The following is a 17,499-nucleotide window of genomic DNA, read 5'->3' as shown; positions in this document are numbered from 1 at the left end:
CTGATTCCTGATGCCACTTCACCTGTTTCCCTCTCTCTCTGCAAAGTGCCTGTCTATAACTATGTTCTAGTATCTCATCTTTATCATTTTTCTGACTATTCACATTGAAAAAAAAAAATCTCCTGTATTATCTCACTCAAAAACAACATTATAGAAAATATATTATAATTTTTTTGTACTTCTCAGTACTAAAATAAAACACGTATTGAGCTATTTTGACCAATAAAATCTGAGATCTCACTGTAACTTTATCCTGGTGAAGCTTCCTTAATTCCTGTTGGATTAGCTTTCTAAAAATAAAATAGCATAATAGCACAGCAGCCTGTTACTGTGGAAGGCCAAAACAACGTCTAACACAGATCAATGGATGTCCTCTGAAGAATTAGTAAAATTTAGGAAGACGTGTTGGTGGCATTCAAGAAATTCTTATTCCTATGCTCTGATCTGGGAAACAGACTTTTACCCTGAAAATGTTATAGAAGAGTTGGCTCAGCCACATTGACAGTCTTTTTTTGTCTGTCTAGACTTTGACCTTCAAAATGTCATATATACTCTTTAATATAGAGAATACTTTACAACATGTGGCTCACACTTTGTAAAACATGTTTTTGTATCATCAGTAAGAACACTTTTAATTTGTTTAAAATTTAGACTGCGTTGTAAAGCAAGTTTTCGCATTGCACACAACCTAATCTTCAATATATCTCAATGTCTGGAGAAAACAAGAATCAGTCTTGGGTGGAGTGAACTAAAAATGTGATTCTGTTGTGAGATCCACATAACAAAGCTTTAACTCAGAAGTAGTTGCTGTAAAGCTGCTTCATGTATCAGAGAAAACAGTTAAGTGTTAGAGAGAGTGAGGCAGAACTCAGTAGTTTCCTAGTAAATGTTTTGTGTGATTATTACCATCACCTCTCAGCATTCGGGGCTTCAATCCACTTCCATCCATTTTTTGCCAGTTAGTCCCTTATACTTCTCACTGCTGTGTGTCTCTTTTATGTATCTTACCACAGCATTTGAAGTTTTTAACTTTCACTAGAGAACTACTTGACTCATTTGTGTTTCTGCTGTTCCTATCAGTCCATCATTATTTTTTTCCCTTAAGCTATTATACCTTTTAGTATTTCTATTGCTACTGTATAATTCAAAATTTATTATTCTGCAGGAAATAAGTACCATAGTGCCTAGAACAAACAGTATGAGTCTAACTCCAGTCCTGGGAGGATGCATTCTTGACCAAGCTAATTTTATTCACAGCCACTCTATTCTTCCTGAAGGTTGGTGATGGTTATTACCTGACCCAAAGCACATTCAATTGTTCTTGTTCTTAAATTCTCTTTTACTTTCTAGAATTTTATTCAGTTTTTGGGTGTCTTTTCAGTTCATATGTTTTGGGATGTTTATAAGTCTTATTATATAATGTCTGTATTATGTATAAATTATAGCAAACTTTATTGCATGATGCTTATATGGCCTTATATGCCATGATTCTCTTTGGTACATGTATTTACACCACCAGAGTCTGATTCCTCCTTCCCTTTGGGTGTAACTAGCTTGGATTTGGACCACTTTATAGCCATGTTGTTTCTATATATTCTATGTGACCATAAAGGCAATGCTAGCACAGTTACCACTTCCTATAGTATTTGCAAACTAGGACCTCATTCTGCCTGTAGTATATTCGAGAAATTGGTTTTCTCAGAAGTATTTTCCTTGCCTCAAATTAAACCAGACTCACTTAATTTAAGGCATAGGTTCTCCCTGATTCTTAGTTGTTTTTTTGCTTTATGTTTTCCCTACAATATCTTATTTCTAAATCCTTTCAGCAAGAACTTTCTCAGACCCTGGCATATCTGTCATAGTGATCAACTTACCCATCAGTTCTCCTATGCAGTAGTCCTTCTAGAACTGAAAATGAGCCTGTACAACCCCTAATTGCTTTATTATGGTCCTTGTCTCATCATTAGAGACTGGAGAGCTGTTTGAAACCTGTCATGAGGATGCCGCTGCTGTGCTTAGAATGAGGAAATAGATATTCTAAAGGGCAGTACTTATTTAATGTAAAAGGAATGATGAACTACAAGGCACTTGAAAACTCATAGAGTGAGCTTTACCTGTGTGGCAAAGCTAGCTGAAGGTGATTCCTGCTTTTCAATAGCTATGGTAGTAACACAACTTATACCTGTAGCTTTCTCTTTATTGTGGCTTGTTTTTTTATTATTATTACTTGTAGTAAAGGTATTTTCTTTCCTGGGTCCTGACAGAAACATACTTACATAAATATTTTGCCTGGATGTTCTTTATTTGATACAATCATCCTTAATCTCCTACAAAAGAATTAATCCTTCCTCTCTGATATCTTCCAATATACCTTGAACACCTGCTCAGTGGCTTGGGTACTACATTACTTCAACAATATATGAATTTTTAGCTTTGGTGCATGAATATTAAGTTCCTTGTCACAGACCAAAGATAGAACTTTATTTTCTACTTCACACATTGCTCCTATTATGTACTTCCTACAGATTTTTTTCCTTTACTTAACAAATTATTCAGTTTTCTTTCTGTGTTATTGAGGAATCAATTAAAATAGCTTGAACATTAAGAATTTAGATTATTTTCCATACTTGTAAAATTCTTTCCCCTTCAGTATTAAAAATGTGACAATCTCTATTAAAAATGTTTGGTTTTAATTTTTATCTGCTACTTCCTCATTTGTACAGGCTATGTGGAATAATTTTAGAAATAAATCAATGGACCCAGCTTCTATATAAGCTGGATAAAAAGGATAGAAGTTACGATTTTTTTCAAGATTGCTGACATACAGATTCCTCATACCCATCTCTGATTTTACTGGGTTGCAGTTTCCTATTTACAAGGAACCATTATATGTCTCCTTCCCTGATATCTTACTCTAGTTTTCTCTCTTCTGAACAGTCATTGCTCCTTTTGGACAACACATAGCCTCCAAAACTGAGCAGGTTGGAGCCTCAGCAGTTCCATGTCTTCCTCCTATTATACCTACAGCTATAGCCTCCCATGCGTCTGGTACTCCATCCACAAGGTCACTCCTGTTACCTTAATGACCTGACTCTCCTGAAGAGGTTGTTCTCATGTCACTTATTATATATTCATTTCCTATATAACTGGCTTTTCTTTTACCTCCATATTTGAAGCTACAGATCTTTTGTATGATGTCAGCAAATATATCACAGTTTGTCCCTTTCTGGGGATGTATTCTATTCCCATTCACTAATTCAACCTTCATGGGCAGTTGCCTTCAAGTATCACACATTTTAGATTGCTGTTCCTGCAATTTTAAGAGAATTTGAAATATTAGACCTACTTAATATACTGCCAATTATCATGTTCAACAACAACAACAAAAAACCCCTACATTTTCAAGCATTGCTTGCGTTTTGCAAGAGAGGACTCATTATGTATTTTGAATTGAGTAGCTGCTCAGACGATTGAGGCTGTATCTCAGTTTTGTAATGGAGGATCACTCCAGTGCTTTATGTTTTTAGGAGTATTAGCACTACACGAGCTACTCTATCTTGGCTGCAATGTGTTCATATACACACATCTGCTAATGTTTTCCTACTGCTGTTTGAAAGGTTGATTTAGAAGCTGGGCTGTTCATGCTTTAGTTCACCAGAGACTAGCAAACCCACTTACCTAAGACTGTTCATTTAAAACACTTTGTGCTATTCAAGGTAAAGAAGGAATATTTCTGGAGTAGCTGTTACACAAGTGAAAAAAACAAATGTGGCCAAGAGGTTTTGGGATTATTTTTTAAACTGGTAACAACTTTGTGATGCAGTGGAAAGACTCGGTGCAGTTGATGGCCATATGCCAGTTTTCAGAAATTAAACATTTGGCAGCAGAGTGGCGTATCTCAAGTGATGCCAAAAGGTACCTCATAAGAAATATCTTGAGCAACTCAGTGTTTTAGATTTCTTACAGGGAATAAGAAGTGACTTAAAGAGAAAGAAACCTCTGGATTTCAGATGGAATGTCTTATCCATCTTTATCTAATACAATCCTTAAAAGACGAGGGACAGTAGAATTCTGTGCGTGGACTAGCAGCAGCCATAGATCAATACCTATCCAAGAATAAATGACTATCCTATAGGTTGCCTGAACAAAGAGTTACATCCTAATGTTCAAAACCATCACCTTAGAATAAGTGTCATTCTTTGAACCATGTCAGAATAATTTTCCAAAATCTATGTATAGCATCATATGTTTTCCCCCGCGTGCCAAGATGTTAACAGGTTCTTTCAAGGGGTAGGACACTGTCTGTCAAGACTTCTGTTACTAACATATTCTACCCCTCATTTTTCATATGAGACAAATCAGTATTCCTCTTCATCATTTGTGTCTGTGTATACCTACATTATTAATTATATCAGCAGACCTCTGGGAACAAGTCTTGTTAATTAACTTCCTTTCCCTCAGCTGACTACCTGCCAGTACAAAGTACAGAATACTGAAGAAATTAAACCCTGATTGGTTTTTTGCTCATGTGCTCATCTTTGTTTTAAAGCTTTTGAGTAAGTAAGTGGTTTGGAATTTAGAGAAAGTAAAATTGAAAGTTATATCTACACTGTTTGACATAATTTGATACTTTATTCCACATCTTGAAACTATCCAATAGGTGAACTGAGAACTTTCTTCTCTGTTCTTATTAAAATAGTAAGGTGTAAATTAATACCTTGCTTTATATTCCAATATATCATATAAAACATAACTTGAAAAGGTATTTTTAAATGAAGGGAAATATTGCTTTCGCTATGAATGATTCAGCAACATCTCTTCAACCAAGAGAGTTTTTGAATTACAATTCAGTCTAAGAGGATTCCTTTTCCTCAAAGTACTTGCAAGGTGGTCCACTTCAGCCCAAAGGAATGGCTTTTCAGAAGAAAAAGGAGTTGAGGTCATCACTACCAACATGTTGGGTGGTTTTACTTCATACTGTATTTTATTTGCTCCACTGGACTGAATGAGATGTTGGACGTCACTAACTGTGCTCTTAGAACATATCATCTGATTCTGCATCATCAAAAAAAACCCCCAAATCCAGTTTTTATGTCCATGTCTGGCATTTGAACCAAAACGCAGTAAGCAGGCATAACCACTTCAAAAGCACACTCCTGGCATGAACTAAAACACTAATGTAGGCTCACTCCGCATGGCAGGGAAAGAAATTGTTTGTGATGATCTCTTGTCCAGCTTTCTTTCATACCGTTTGGGAAGGGAGACAGAGTATGGAGATTTCATATTCAAAGCTTTTCAAAAGGTTTAAATATTTTGAAAGATCTTGCTTTAATAACTGCATCACAAACACATCATAGAAAAAAATCCTGCCTTAAAAATGGACACAGTCCTCATTAGCCTAGTGAAAAGCAGAGAGAGTCAGAAAGGTAAGATGAAGGATGATATGAGAGAAAAAGCTGGCTCAGAAATTCCTGTGATGCAAGGAGTACTGCATTTCTGCTGTAGGTCTAAGGAACATTTAATCTCTCTCTGTGATTCTTGTCAAAAATAATTCGGCTGGTTTTATATCATCTTTAATTTGCAATAAGTTCTAGAGAGAATTTAGGAAAGAATTTTCCCTGCAGTTTATGAAAGCTCTCAATGGAATGCCAAAGAGGCCAACAAGGCAGGCATGTCTAGAGAGAGCCATGTGGTGATGGATCAACATGCTCTGATTTATAGATCTAGATCTCTGAATAGTTCTGAATACTAAAAGCTAGGATTATTAGAATACTAAAAGCTAGGATTATGAATTCCAGAGATTATAAAACGTAGGATTATATGAAAAAAATTGAAAATTATAAGACAAAATGCTGCATGTCTCATTTTTCATTCATTTAAGAGAATGATTGAATAATGCAACCTGAGTGCTTTTAAGTTTAGAAAAAGTATACTGGTATGTGCTTTCTATTGTAAACTACCTGCAAGCAATTTTTTCATACCTACTTTAACAGTTTTCCCAGTTATATGTTCTCTGCATTTATTTATACATGAATGAGAGACAAAGTGTGGTCGCTGATAAATTTAAATCTCAAGCATTGACATTGTTTATAATTATGTGGTTTGGAAGATGGATTACCTTTGTTTCTGTTGCCGTTGTGATTATCTTTGTATTAGAAGATTCACTTATTGTTATGTATACCTTAACAAGGAATTTTTTGATTAAGCAGTCATCCATCATAAGTGGATTTTAAAAGTTTTAATCATAGTGAGGACTGCAAATTTCACATCTTTGCATGAGAGGTTTTTCTTTGAAGTTCAGAGTACCTAATTGACTGCAAATAGTCTTACTTCTAATAATCTAAATATAAGTAATTTTAAATTGTATATTCTTGGGCTGCTAATCTTTTCCAATTTCAAAGTACTTTTATAAACATTTAAAGAGCACTGGTAATATAAGATTACTCTACATGCCTAAAATTACATTCCCTCATATAAAAATGTATGTCACTGGGTTGTTCAAGGAATGTGATAAGTAATTTTACACTTTCATTTGCTCAGAATCCAGTTCTGGTGCAGGTTAACTAACTGTAATAAAATGGTTATACATTAATTTATCTAGCACACCAAATATTTGTGATTTTGTTGCTGTTGAAAAAAACCCCTTCATATTCTTCTCTTACAGCAGAACCTATCCTGTACTTTGGTTGCATATTGGTCTTTCCGTTAAAACTCATTAGTACCTTTCCTTCCCATATTTCTTCATCTTCTGTGTGCAAATTTAGCTGTCCCAGCTGACATTCTCTGAATGTCACCCATAATGTTGTACAAAGCAGGTTGAACTGTGTCTAATTAGTATGTCTTAAAATATCTAGAAAGGAAACTTACTTGTGCCACAAAAAGAGGAGTCTTACGAATATTTTTTAATTAAAAGAGTCATTATGAAATAAAATAAAAAAAAACCAAAAATACATGGGAAAGATCCTGAAAACTTTATAATGTAGAAATAATGTTGGTATAGAACAGTCTGCACGGGGTATTTCTTCACTTCTTAGTCAAAATCAGTGTCGTGATAGAAAAATTACTGAATTTCTATTAGACTTTTTGTAGAGAAAGATAACACTTCACAAAACAACAACATCAGTACTCTCAGTGTCCTTTATTAAATAGTCATCACTGGATCAACACTCTATTAAATCCTGAAATCTAAGTAAAAATCTCATTGAAACTAACAGTTCTGTATTTGTGATTTTATCAGTAAAAATACCTCATAATATATTGCAAATACAGGGAAGAAGACCATCTGTACTCTGTTTTCAACTGCAATCACTCTTCAGCACTTAATCAAATTGAATGCAAAATAAATATTTAGATAAAAACTTTTAAAAGACAACAAAAATATTATAGAAGGAACAAATCATATGTATCAGTTAGGTTGAAGGAAAGGATGAAAGAGGGGCTGGTGAGTTTACAGTGTAATAGAGATATTCCTTTGCTTTCATGGAATCGGTTGGGAATTGAGAATGTTATGTAAGACCAAATTTTACCATGATAATTTCATATAATATTCAAATCTGCCTTATTTATTCTTTTATGTATATAATTTGCATATCATTTTCTGAATAATATGTAAAATGTTTTTTAATGACTGAAAATCTATTATTTTTCTGTTGTAACAAAAACTTTTCCAACTTTTTTCTACTTCCATTTTGGATATGTTGAGTCTTTTTGCAAGTTGCCAACATACATTACTGCATAAAATTTTGACTGATCTCTGATTCCATTTTAATTCAGTACTTTTCTTCCTTTCTTCATTTCTCTGAGGACTGGCTGTTCAGAAGTGGTGTTTGATGTGTTATGTTCTATTTGTCTTTCCATCTTTATACTGACTACATTCTTTCAGTAAGGATACAGAAGCAGAAATTCTTGTTTTACAAAACATACGGACTACAATTATAAATTCAGTCATACTTTAGTAAACTGGAATATGGCCTACACCTTCTGAAATTCATAGCCCTTTAGTTTTTGTGATAGTTAGCAAATGTGCACTGTCTGGTTTTCCTGTCTTTTTTTTAGAAAAGTAACCCTCTAATAGTAGCACAACTGCAAAGAAAGTATCAAATTATTTTCTTTACTTTGATGTTATAATGTACTTAAATTACAGCCTAGGTATCCCATGTTCTTCCATCAGGTTGTTTTGGGCTTTTTTTACTATAACTTTTGCAGCTTACCTGGACCAGCAAAACATACTTTATACCCAAAGCAAAGGATTTAGCATTAGTCTAACTGAAATCTAAACAAAAAAAAAATTATTATTATTCCAGATCAATTATTAGAGAAAAAGAAAGTAAAGGAATTATTACAGAAATTCTTCAATAATAATAATTTTAAAAGTTTTATACACACTTCCTAACAGCCTGCCCCTTTTTTTTCTGGTGTGACATTCATACTTTCACTGCCCTTCTTATTCCCAAGGTCAATAAGTTACTTTTGAAGCTGTACAACAATTAATTTAAAATGAGATATAAGGATATGAGTGCTGCTTTTTTTGTTTCACAGTTCTCTACCCTGGAAGACAGGAATGACACCCTGAATCACAAAATCTTTACATTACCTAAGTTCACCTGATGTATTCACTTGATTCTGCAGTTTGTAAGCAAGAACAGCTAAGATGATAATATTTTGGCTAGTTTATAATTGTATTTTACAAAGTCTTTGTGTCTTTTATTACAAATAAGGGATTATTTTGGATTTAGGTTTATAATTTTTAAGACAGTGACTGCTAAACAATCCATGCTGAAATGGTATATGAAGAAGATTGTTGAAGTTTTATCATTCCGTAAAGGAAAGAAAGATTAGATCTAGTTCTGATCCAAAATGAGCTTTTATGTGTCCTTTTGTCTCCCAGTAGAAAATAGTGAAGCATTTCTATTTCTTATCACTGTCTTTCATTTTGATTCATTTGAATATTCATTCAAAGGATTCAGAGGAATTATTTTTCTCTTCCTTTCCCTGTATTGTCCTTTGCCTTTCTCAATTCTTTACTTTTTATTATTAAATTTGAAGGTAAAGCAGAATAAAACAAAACAGGAAACAGTATATTAATAGTCTGTGCTTTCTCTTAAATAGTAGCTTTGGTGCCAGGGTAATTCCAACTTTATTTCTTTTAAGACATGTAGTTGGGAAAAAATATACAGCCCATTATGACATGTAGCAGAATAAAACAAGATCCATAGCTGTGTACCCACAATTTACTTGTTCTGGGACAGTGTACCCATTTATTTTCTCTTATAATTAGATTGTAAATTTCAACAGGGAAGGTTCTTTGTCATAAATCTATCTAATACCTAGCACCATATAGTCCAATTCTGCCTAGAATGTCTTAGACTATCCACCATAAAAGTAATAAGTATTGAAGACTTATTTATAAACATTGCATTCCATTTGTCTCTCAGCGTCTCCCTAACACAAACCAGCAAGAGACATTACAATACATAATGATTTTCTTTCCTGTTCTTACTCCCTGAATGATATAAATTCTCAAATGATGCATGTACACCTTCCTGTATGTGACAGAGGACACACTGGAATACACACTTTCATACTAATGATTAAGAAGGATAGGATTTTCCATGGTAGTCAGAAGACTCCTTTGAACATGGGAACATGGTCCTCTGAAGTACTTTTACTGTCATGATACAATTTATGCGTTTGCATTTTTCCTAGCAGTTCTTATCTATGTAACAACTGGCCTTCAGACATGAGCAAATGTGGACAACTGCACTAATCATCCTCTGTACCAAGATGGAGAACTTTTGTCTTTCATGTGACCTGGAAATCAATTTAAATCTCCCCAGATAAATGTCTGCATATCTGTAACTGGGATACTTAATTACTTCTAACCAAGAAGGACTTTTATCTCTCTGTCCTGTTCTGTTTACCAAAGAAACATATCTAATTATTTCAGTCTGCCTTAAAGTGAACTAGTACATGTTAGTGGCTGGCAGGGGCTTTATGAGTTCTTCAGCCAAAAACATAATAAAAAGGGGAGGAAATAATGAACCTATTTACAGCATTAAGAAAGAAAAACATGTTCTTCCTACAGTGATTCTGTAAATTTTCCCCAGGGAGTTAATGTTTATGTTTTTCATAGTTTCCTATCTCAGAAGTACCCACCAATTCAAATTGAAAATGCTGGAACTTTGCTTCTTTGTGTATTTCAGATCTGTCTTTCATTAAGATGACTTTTGTTCACTCACTTTCTGAAAAACTCGTAAGATGAGGGTGTTTAATTCTGCAGTTTCTGCAATATAACATGAGGTATTCTGTAACCTTCATTAATTTAATGTGGTATTAACATATATTAAATTTAAATCAAGTTAAACAGTATTCTTACAAGATGCTTCATATTTAGGACAAAAGTTTATAGTTATATTAAGAGGTTGATTCAGGTCTTATTACTGGTTCCTGTTCTTTCATCTTTATGCCACACCAGCGTGGTGTTTCTTATATTAGGCTGGTTATCTTGATATAAAAATCCTGCTGAGGTCAGGCATTTTAGCTTTTCACTGTCTTTTTGCCACTCATCTGCTAGGAATTTATTTAGTACTTTGATTCTGTAGAGTTTTCTGTTGCATTTCAACTGACTTACCATAAAATTCTGAAGTTGTGATTTCTGATTATTGTCTCGGTGTTAAAATCATCCTTTTTTCACGTGAAAATATAGTTGTATTCACTGCCTCAACCTCTTCTTCCTTTTTTGTTAGTTCGAGGTTTTCTTCCTGTGTTCTACTAGGTTTTTTTGCTGATCTGCTCCTATTTTTAATGACCACCTAGAGACAGCATTCAATGGATATTATACAGTACTCTGATGCTATTTGTACTATCTATGATAACAGATTACAGACAATAAACTGGGGTTTTGAATATCATGCTAGTAACAAGCAGTGAACATTTCTTTGCTCCCAGTTTTTTAATCGATGGAAAAAAGGGAGACAGTTTGTGAAAAAAGGGAACCACGGGAAGAAACAATTCTGACCCAAATTCTAAAGATGATTTTATGATTCTTATTGTTTGGATCTATATGATTCTGTTGAGAACCTTTACAACTATGGGTAAGAATTACAACCCCCATTTTATATTATATGTTATTGAGTTTATTACTACTCCAAATAGGAAGTGTAAGGAATGGAACAGGATGCTCGGGAGATTTCAGGAAAGAACAAAGTTTGCTGGAATCATAAGGGAGGTATCGTCAGTCAGAGCATGAGAAAAGCAGAGATTCAGTATTGACCCTGAAAGTAAAATGAAAACATCTTAAATTAGTTGCTCAGTGGTCTCAATTATTCCACAGAGGAAAGAACATTTTGTTAATAATTAAACAGGCATTTTTAAATCTTATTTTCAACCATCAATGACATTTATTTTTCCAGAAATCAGATAGCTCTTTCAGATCTTCATTTAAGCCCAAACATAGACTCTTTTACAAAGGTTTTGGTACAGCACACCTTGAAGAAAAACCTAGCCTTCCCACTTTAAGGGAAGTACCAGTGAAACATGTTTTACATGGGATCCTTATGTCCAGATGGTGAAATGTTATTAGTATAAATATCGTTCACTGGATGAAGTTTAGAAGAGATTTCTCATTTTTCATTTCAAGTAACATGTGATGTAGTTATATTTCTATCCTACCTTTGAAAATATATACATTGATTAAATATTTCACTATAAACTGCTGTTTTCTCTAACTGAATACATCAGATACCTGTCATTGTCATTTTTGCTTATTTAAAATAAGAAGATTGTTTTGTGTTAGTTTTTTGTGACTTTCCCTCCCTTGATTGTTTTTTTTTAGAAATAGTTTTGGAGTGAAGAAAATGTATATTTCACAATTTTACCTTGACTGGACTCTGCTATCTCAATGCAGACATAAGACTGCTGTGCAATGTACATTCAGAGGCTGAAAATATTTCCATGTGCTCAGGTATCTATATAATTTGTGTGGTACAGCTGAATGACTTACTCTTTACTTTGAAAGCACAGCTGTATGTTGTGCCGCTGTGCACAACAATCCTTTTTTGTAATGCTGTGTGGTTAGACAAATTGCCCAGGAGTTGGAAAATCTATAGGTGTCCTTTAGTCTGAGGGACTGAAATTTTTATTTCGTGTTTCCAAAGTGAACATCCCAACAATCAAGCCAGAAACTACTGATGTCTCTTTTATCTGATGAGGATCTCAACGGGCAGGTGCAGCAGATTTTCTGTTTCAGTGCAAGCTTTCTGTTTCAGTGTTGTGGTGGCAGGCTGTGTGCTAGTATCTGTTTTATCTACCCTTAGTCATAGTACAAAATAAGATTTATGTTTAAAGTTCTAGTGGGGAGGGATCCTGCTATTCTGAAATTAAAAGCCACCACTCCCAGAAACTATTATTTTGTTAAAATAAAGTCACTCTGAAACTAGTGATACAAGATTCACTCATCCATAGACCAATTTTTTGGTTCCTATTTTGATTCCAGTGGTTGTCTAATACAACATGCAGAAAGATTCTTGGGACTGCCCTTAGGAAGGGACCCAAAACCTTATATCTCCTCCACCCCCACTTGAATCCCATCTCCACATTATAACCATAAATATGGATAGTCAAGTCCTTTTTTATTTCCTTTCAGCCTCCTTACTTGCTTTGCTGGCTACATAGCATTGTTGAGAGCTGAATACCAAGCAGCCTTGTGTGGGAACTCAACTAAAATTACTGTATCTGTGAACATAAACTGTTATAAAATTTGTAGACACCTAATTAAGAGTGCTTGGGGCTTAGTTTGGTTTGGAGCTTTTTTTTCCCCCTAAATATGCTAGTATTTATAAGAAATATGCTAGTAGTATCTGTGGGATGCCAGGATTCTTGTTTATTTCAGCAAGTTCAGAACTGAATTCCTCAAAAAGCAGACTGAAAAAACTGTGAGGGCAGTGCTTCTTAGACAGGGAGCAGGGGATCATAATAGGGACTGAGAAAGGAGCAAGAATACATTAAGCTGGAATTTTGGCCAAGCACTTCATAAGGCCATGCCTCGGGCAACAGAATACATTAGTACCTTCTTCTGAATCACTCTCATTAATTTGGATACATAAAATCCTCATAATTTTCACTTAAGGCAAATAAAAAAAAAAGCTACTGAAGATCATATCGGCAGAGAATTTCCAGATACAGAAATATATTACTCAAATATGTATATCTAGCAATTAATTCCAATGCATCATAAATTCCTTTTCTAGTAAACTAAGCTGCTGTTATACTGAAAATTACAGGTAATACAGGTTGTTTTAAAGCCAAAATTAGATTAATCTAAGCTTTTCACCATCTGTTCTAAGTACTTAGTCTGAATGCAAAGAAGCATCATCATCCAATAGCCTTAAGGAGTAAGGTATAAATGACTTAAATATAGCTGTATGTTAGACCATCTTGGAACACAACTAAAAGTCTCTTGTGCTACATGAGTTAGTCACAAGAAAATGTGTTTGCACCCAAAGAAAGGACTGATTGAAAGACAACTTGATGTGATCATAAAAGGCTTTTATTCATTTCACTGATCTTAAATAAAAGTACCTCTCCATCCTAATAATTTTCATCAACATGAAGTATTTGAAAGTTTAGCTTAAAACTATAACTGCAGTATTTCTTGCTGCATTGCTGTCTGTTTTGTTTATTTCGGTGGCTGATTACCACCACTTATTTTTGGCTCCTTTATGAATCACCAGTATCTCACCTTCAGTTTCAGACTTCTAGTCAACAGTTTTCCCATGGGCTGATGACAGGACTTAACACTGTAGACTCCTGACAGTTCACTGATGACTTTATCATCAGATCTGAAATTAAGTTAATATTGCAGCATTTGCTGTTTTTTCTGAGTAGAGAGGTGTTAATTAATTCAAGTTATTAACTAATCAACCATTTTTCACAAAGCATATGATTCGAGACATTAACATTGATGAGAAAGTGTGGATGATAAAGCAATAAATGTTCTCAACCTGAAAAAGTAGTGTCTGTCTGTAACCTATTTTACACGCAAGTCCCTAATTTGGCCAGTCTCAAGTCTTTCATTTCTTGTTCATTTGCTATTGTGAGGATACTCTTCTATAAGTTAAGACTGTATCTTTGCTTTATTAGACCTCTTGAGAATGACCCAAATAGCATACACTGTCCTACCACTCTAACTGTACATATAAACCCGTCCTATTTCTATGCATACCTTGGAGTGATATTTCCAAAGACTTCCAGTTTATGTTACTGATTTGCAGTAACTATCATCCAGGAAATTCATTTTCATCAGGAAATATACCCTATGGTCCCAGAACACAACAGTACTTGTAACATGTTGAGTATTCTATGTATTCACAATATCTGTATTTTATGAAGTCTTTAAAATTTCCATCCTTCCAAAGGACCATGTCCATGACAGAATGTCCAAACCTGATGTTCTACCTTATTAGCTTTTTTAACTCTTCTGATTTACCTCTATGGATTTTTAGTAAAAACACTAGATGGACTTCGAATGCCATCACAGAAAATTATTTTTTTATATCCTTGCTATTTCCAGTAGATCAACAGCAGCAATAGAATAAATATACTAGCTTTAAGGTTTTTGAATACTCTTCCAGATGCATTACATAAGTCTGTTACTTCAGTTCAGAGTATGCTGAAGATAGCCTACTTCTGAAACCCATAAATTACAGTCAGAAGCATTCAGACCAAGAACATTATATCCCTGGACAGCAGCTGAAGTCAAGTGTATACTATTTTTAATTCAAAGTGATTCCTGTGAAATTCTTAACTTTTTTGGTAACTTTGACAAATCCACATAATTCATGCTTTAGGTAACTTCATTTAATCCTAACTTCACCATTTATTTTAAATTAGCATTTTTATGACACATGCCTAACAAGGCTATTTAAGGTTTGCAAACTTTCTTCATACACTTTTATACATTTATGTTTGATTATAGAGTTTTGGTTTTCTCTGGTGTATTGGAAAAGATGAAGGACATGGTATTTACAGTTATAGGAAATATTAACTACTGGTTTAGGGACAGCAAAATGTAAAAGGAAGCAAATCAGAATCAGCAGGGAAAAAAAAGTGTAGAAAAAGCTTGTTTGCATTGTTGCATACCCACAGTTTTTAGGTGTATATATCCTAATATGACTAATACTGACAAGCTTTTACAGCCTGTAAAAGGTACTAGGAAAACCATGATATTTACAGCTTCAATACTGGATGCATTCTATTTTCTAAAAATAGTGAGAGTAGTTGTGTGATGAGTGCAAATAATTAAACCAGTGTGCAAAATAGAGACTCCATGCAGTTTATTGTCAGATGCATGACGAATGAATGAGTACTTGTTCCCAGGTGAAACTTGAACTCACCAACTTCTTCCTACAAAAAGCTGGAGTTTGTTGTTTTTTTCTGGTTTTGTTTCTGCTGTTGTTCGTTTGGTTTGGTTTTGGTTTGGGGTTGTGGGGTTTGTTTAGTTTGTTTTGTTTTGGTTTGATTTGTTTCTTTTCCTCGCTTTGGCCAGTGTTATCACAGGGTTATGCTGCTTGCCAGACTTTCTGAATCAAAGAAAACCTAAGACATATTTCTGGTATTGAGTTGATTCTGTGGCTAAGAGTCAGTTAGCTGCTTGAAAAAGCATATCTCAGATGAAAAGCAACCACTGTTGGCTTTTATATTGTATTTTTAAAGAACTTAGAGACAGTGATTGGCAGACCTACTTTGCTATTTCCAACTTTTCAAAGCTGGTGCTTTTTTTTCAATATCCAATTTGGACTTTCTTTCAATTATTTTGGGACCTAATAAATATTCAAATAAATAATTGTATACCTCTTCACAAAGAATGACAAGTTGGAAATGAAAAAAACACCAAGACTGTCTGCTTCCTTAGCAGTTTATACAGTACAAATATGCTTTGGTTTTATCAGGGACATAATCATTCCTTTAGGGGTGGAGAAACTCTAGCAATTTTTTGACAGCTTCATCACAAGCAAGAGCCTCTAGAGTCTGAAACCTCTGTCCAGTATATCTGCGATAGAATAAATTAACATATGATTTTCTTTCTTTTTGAAGTTATGGCAGTATTTTAGCTAAATATGATCGAAAAGAACTTAAGTATTACAAAATTAGAAGATGTCTATATTCTCTAGAGCGTGACCTAAAAATGTAGGTGCAGCAATTAGCCAGGAAGAATTTTGTTCGTCTGTCAAGGTCATTTTCATATTCAATTTATAAAAACAGTATCTAAGTAACATAAAACTTTTTCTTAAACAGCATTTTAGTCAAAGTAACTATGGCATTCAATGATCTCTTATTGCTGAAGCTGTTTGCAGGGCTATCAGCCCTATTTTTTGAGTAGTGCAGTTATCTCCGTGGAAGGGTAATAAATGTATTCAACACTGTGGTTTGTCTCTGTTATAACCTAGTTTCATGTTAGTCCTATACAGCTGTTAACAAGGTTCCAGGTATACCCATGACATTTATGAATCTTAAAATGGAGATCTGTACTAGTTGAAGAAGTTCCTCTGTATTGGGTGAAGATGTGTGGAATTCCCTTGTTTCAGAGAAATATGTCAATTCCAAAATTCAATGTCAGCTGATTCCCATTTTGGAATGGGAACAGTTGTTGCATAAAATTATTGCCTGAAGGTCCTCTTTATGTCCTTAGCTTCAGAGCTTAGGACAATCCATCCTTGGTTAGCAGATATAATTTCATGAATTTACAGAAGCACTTCAATTCAAGTATTAGTTTCCGCTACAAACAATGGAGAAAGGCTGTGCTTGGAGAGTATGGAGAGTGAAAATTGCCTGATTCCAGAGAAGAACATGATCTATCCCAGTGATGACTTAAATTTATGACAACTTGAAACTTTTACTGGGAATTTTTATATTAGAAAATTGCTTACTTTGCATCCAAATTCAGCTTTTATCTAGTTCTAATTCAGCTTTAATATCAGGTTTGAATTCATCTCATTATCTAATTTTACATTTTTTTTTCTTCAGTTTGAGAAGTTAAATCTTTGCAGAAAAAAGCACTGAATTTTAACCCTTAAAAACCAAATTGTAATTCAAAACCAATTCCATGTATATTAAAAATATTTTGTAAGCTAATATTCTTTTTCCTGTTCTTCTCCTTTCTTACTTTAAAAAGAATGATTAAATGGACCCTATTCTCAGAGCTATTACAAACAAGCTGAGCTTGACTTTCTCAGACAGCAGAAATTCATAAAGCTGAATTCAGTCCCCTGGGACTGTCTTTTATGATTTGAAAGGTAGTATTATTTTTTCAAAGATGATTTAGAAAGATATTTTACAAAGTATCTAGGAGCTTGAATGCTGAAGATATTATTTTGAAAATCCACAAAATTTATGGGTTTTATTTTTTCTTCTCCTTTTTAGGCCAGTTTCATTAGGAAAGGTTTGTGCAATCACTTCTTCCATCTGTTATTCCCTTTTCCCTAATAACCCTGTACCTGCTCG

General features: G+C 34.1%; 1 protein-coding gene across 4 annotated transcripts in view; it reads left to right on the top strand.

Moving 5' to 3' along the window:
* MGAT4C (MGAT4 family member C) overlaps positions 1–17,499 on the top strand; it is a 452,908-nt gene that overhangs the window by 160,599 nt on the left and 274,810 nt on the right. The window lies entirely within an intron of this gene.

Source organism: Nipponia nippon, unplaced genomic scaffold (genome assembly GCF_047370975.1).
Source record: "Nipponia nippon isolate SJK-2023a ecotype South Korea unplaced genomic scaffold, ASM4737097v1 scaffold_3, whole genome shotgun sequence".
Taxonomy (NCBI): Eukaryota; Metazoa; Chordata; class Aves; order Pelecaniformes; family Threskiornithidae; genus Nipponia; species Nipponia nippon.
This window is presented reverse-complemented; position numbering and strand designations above follow the sequence as displayed.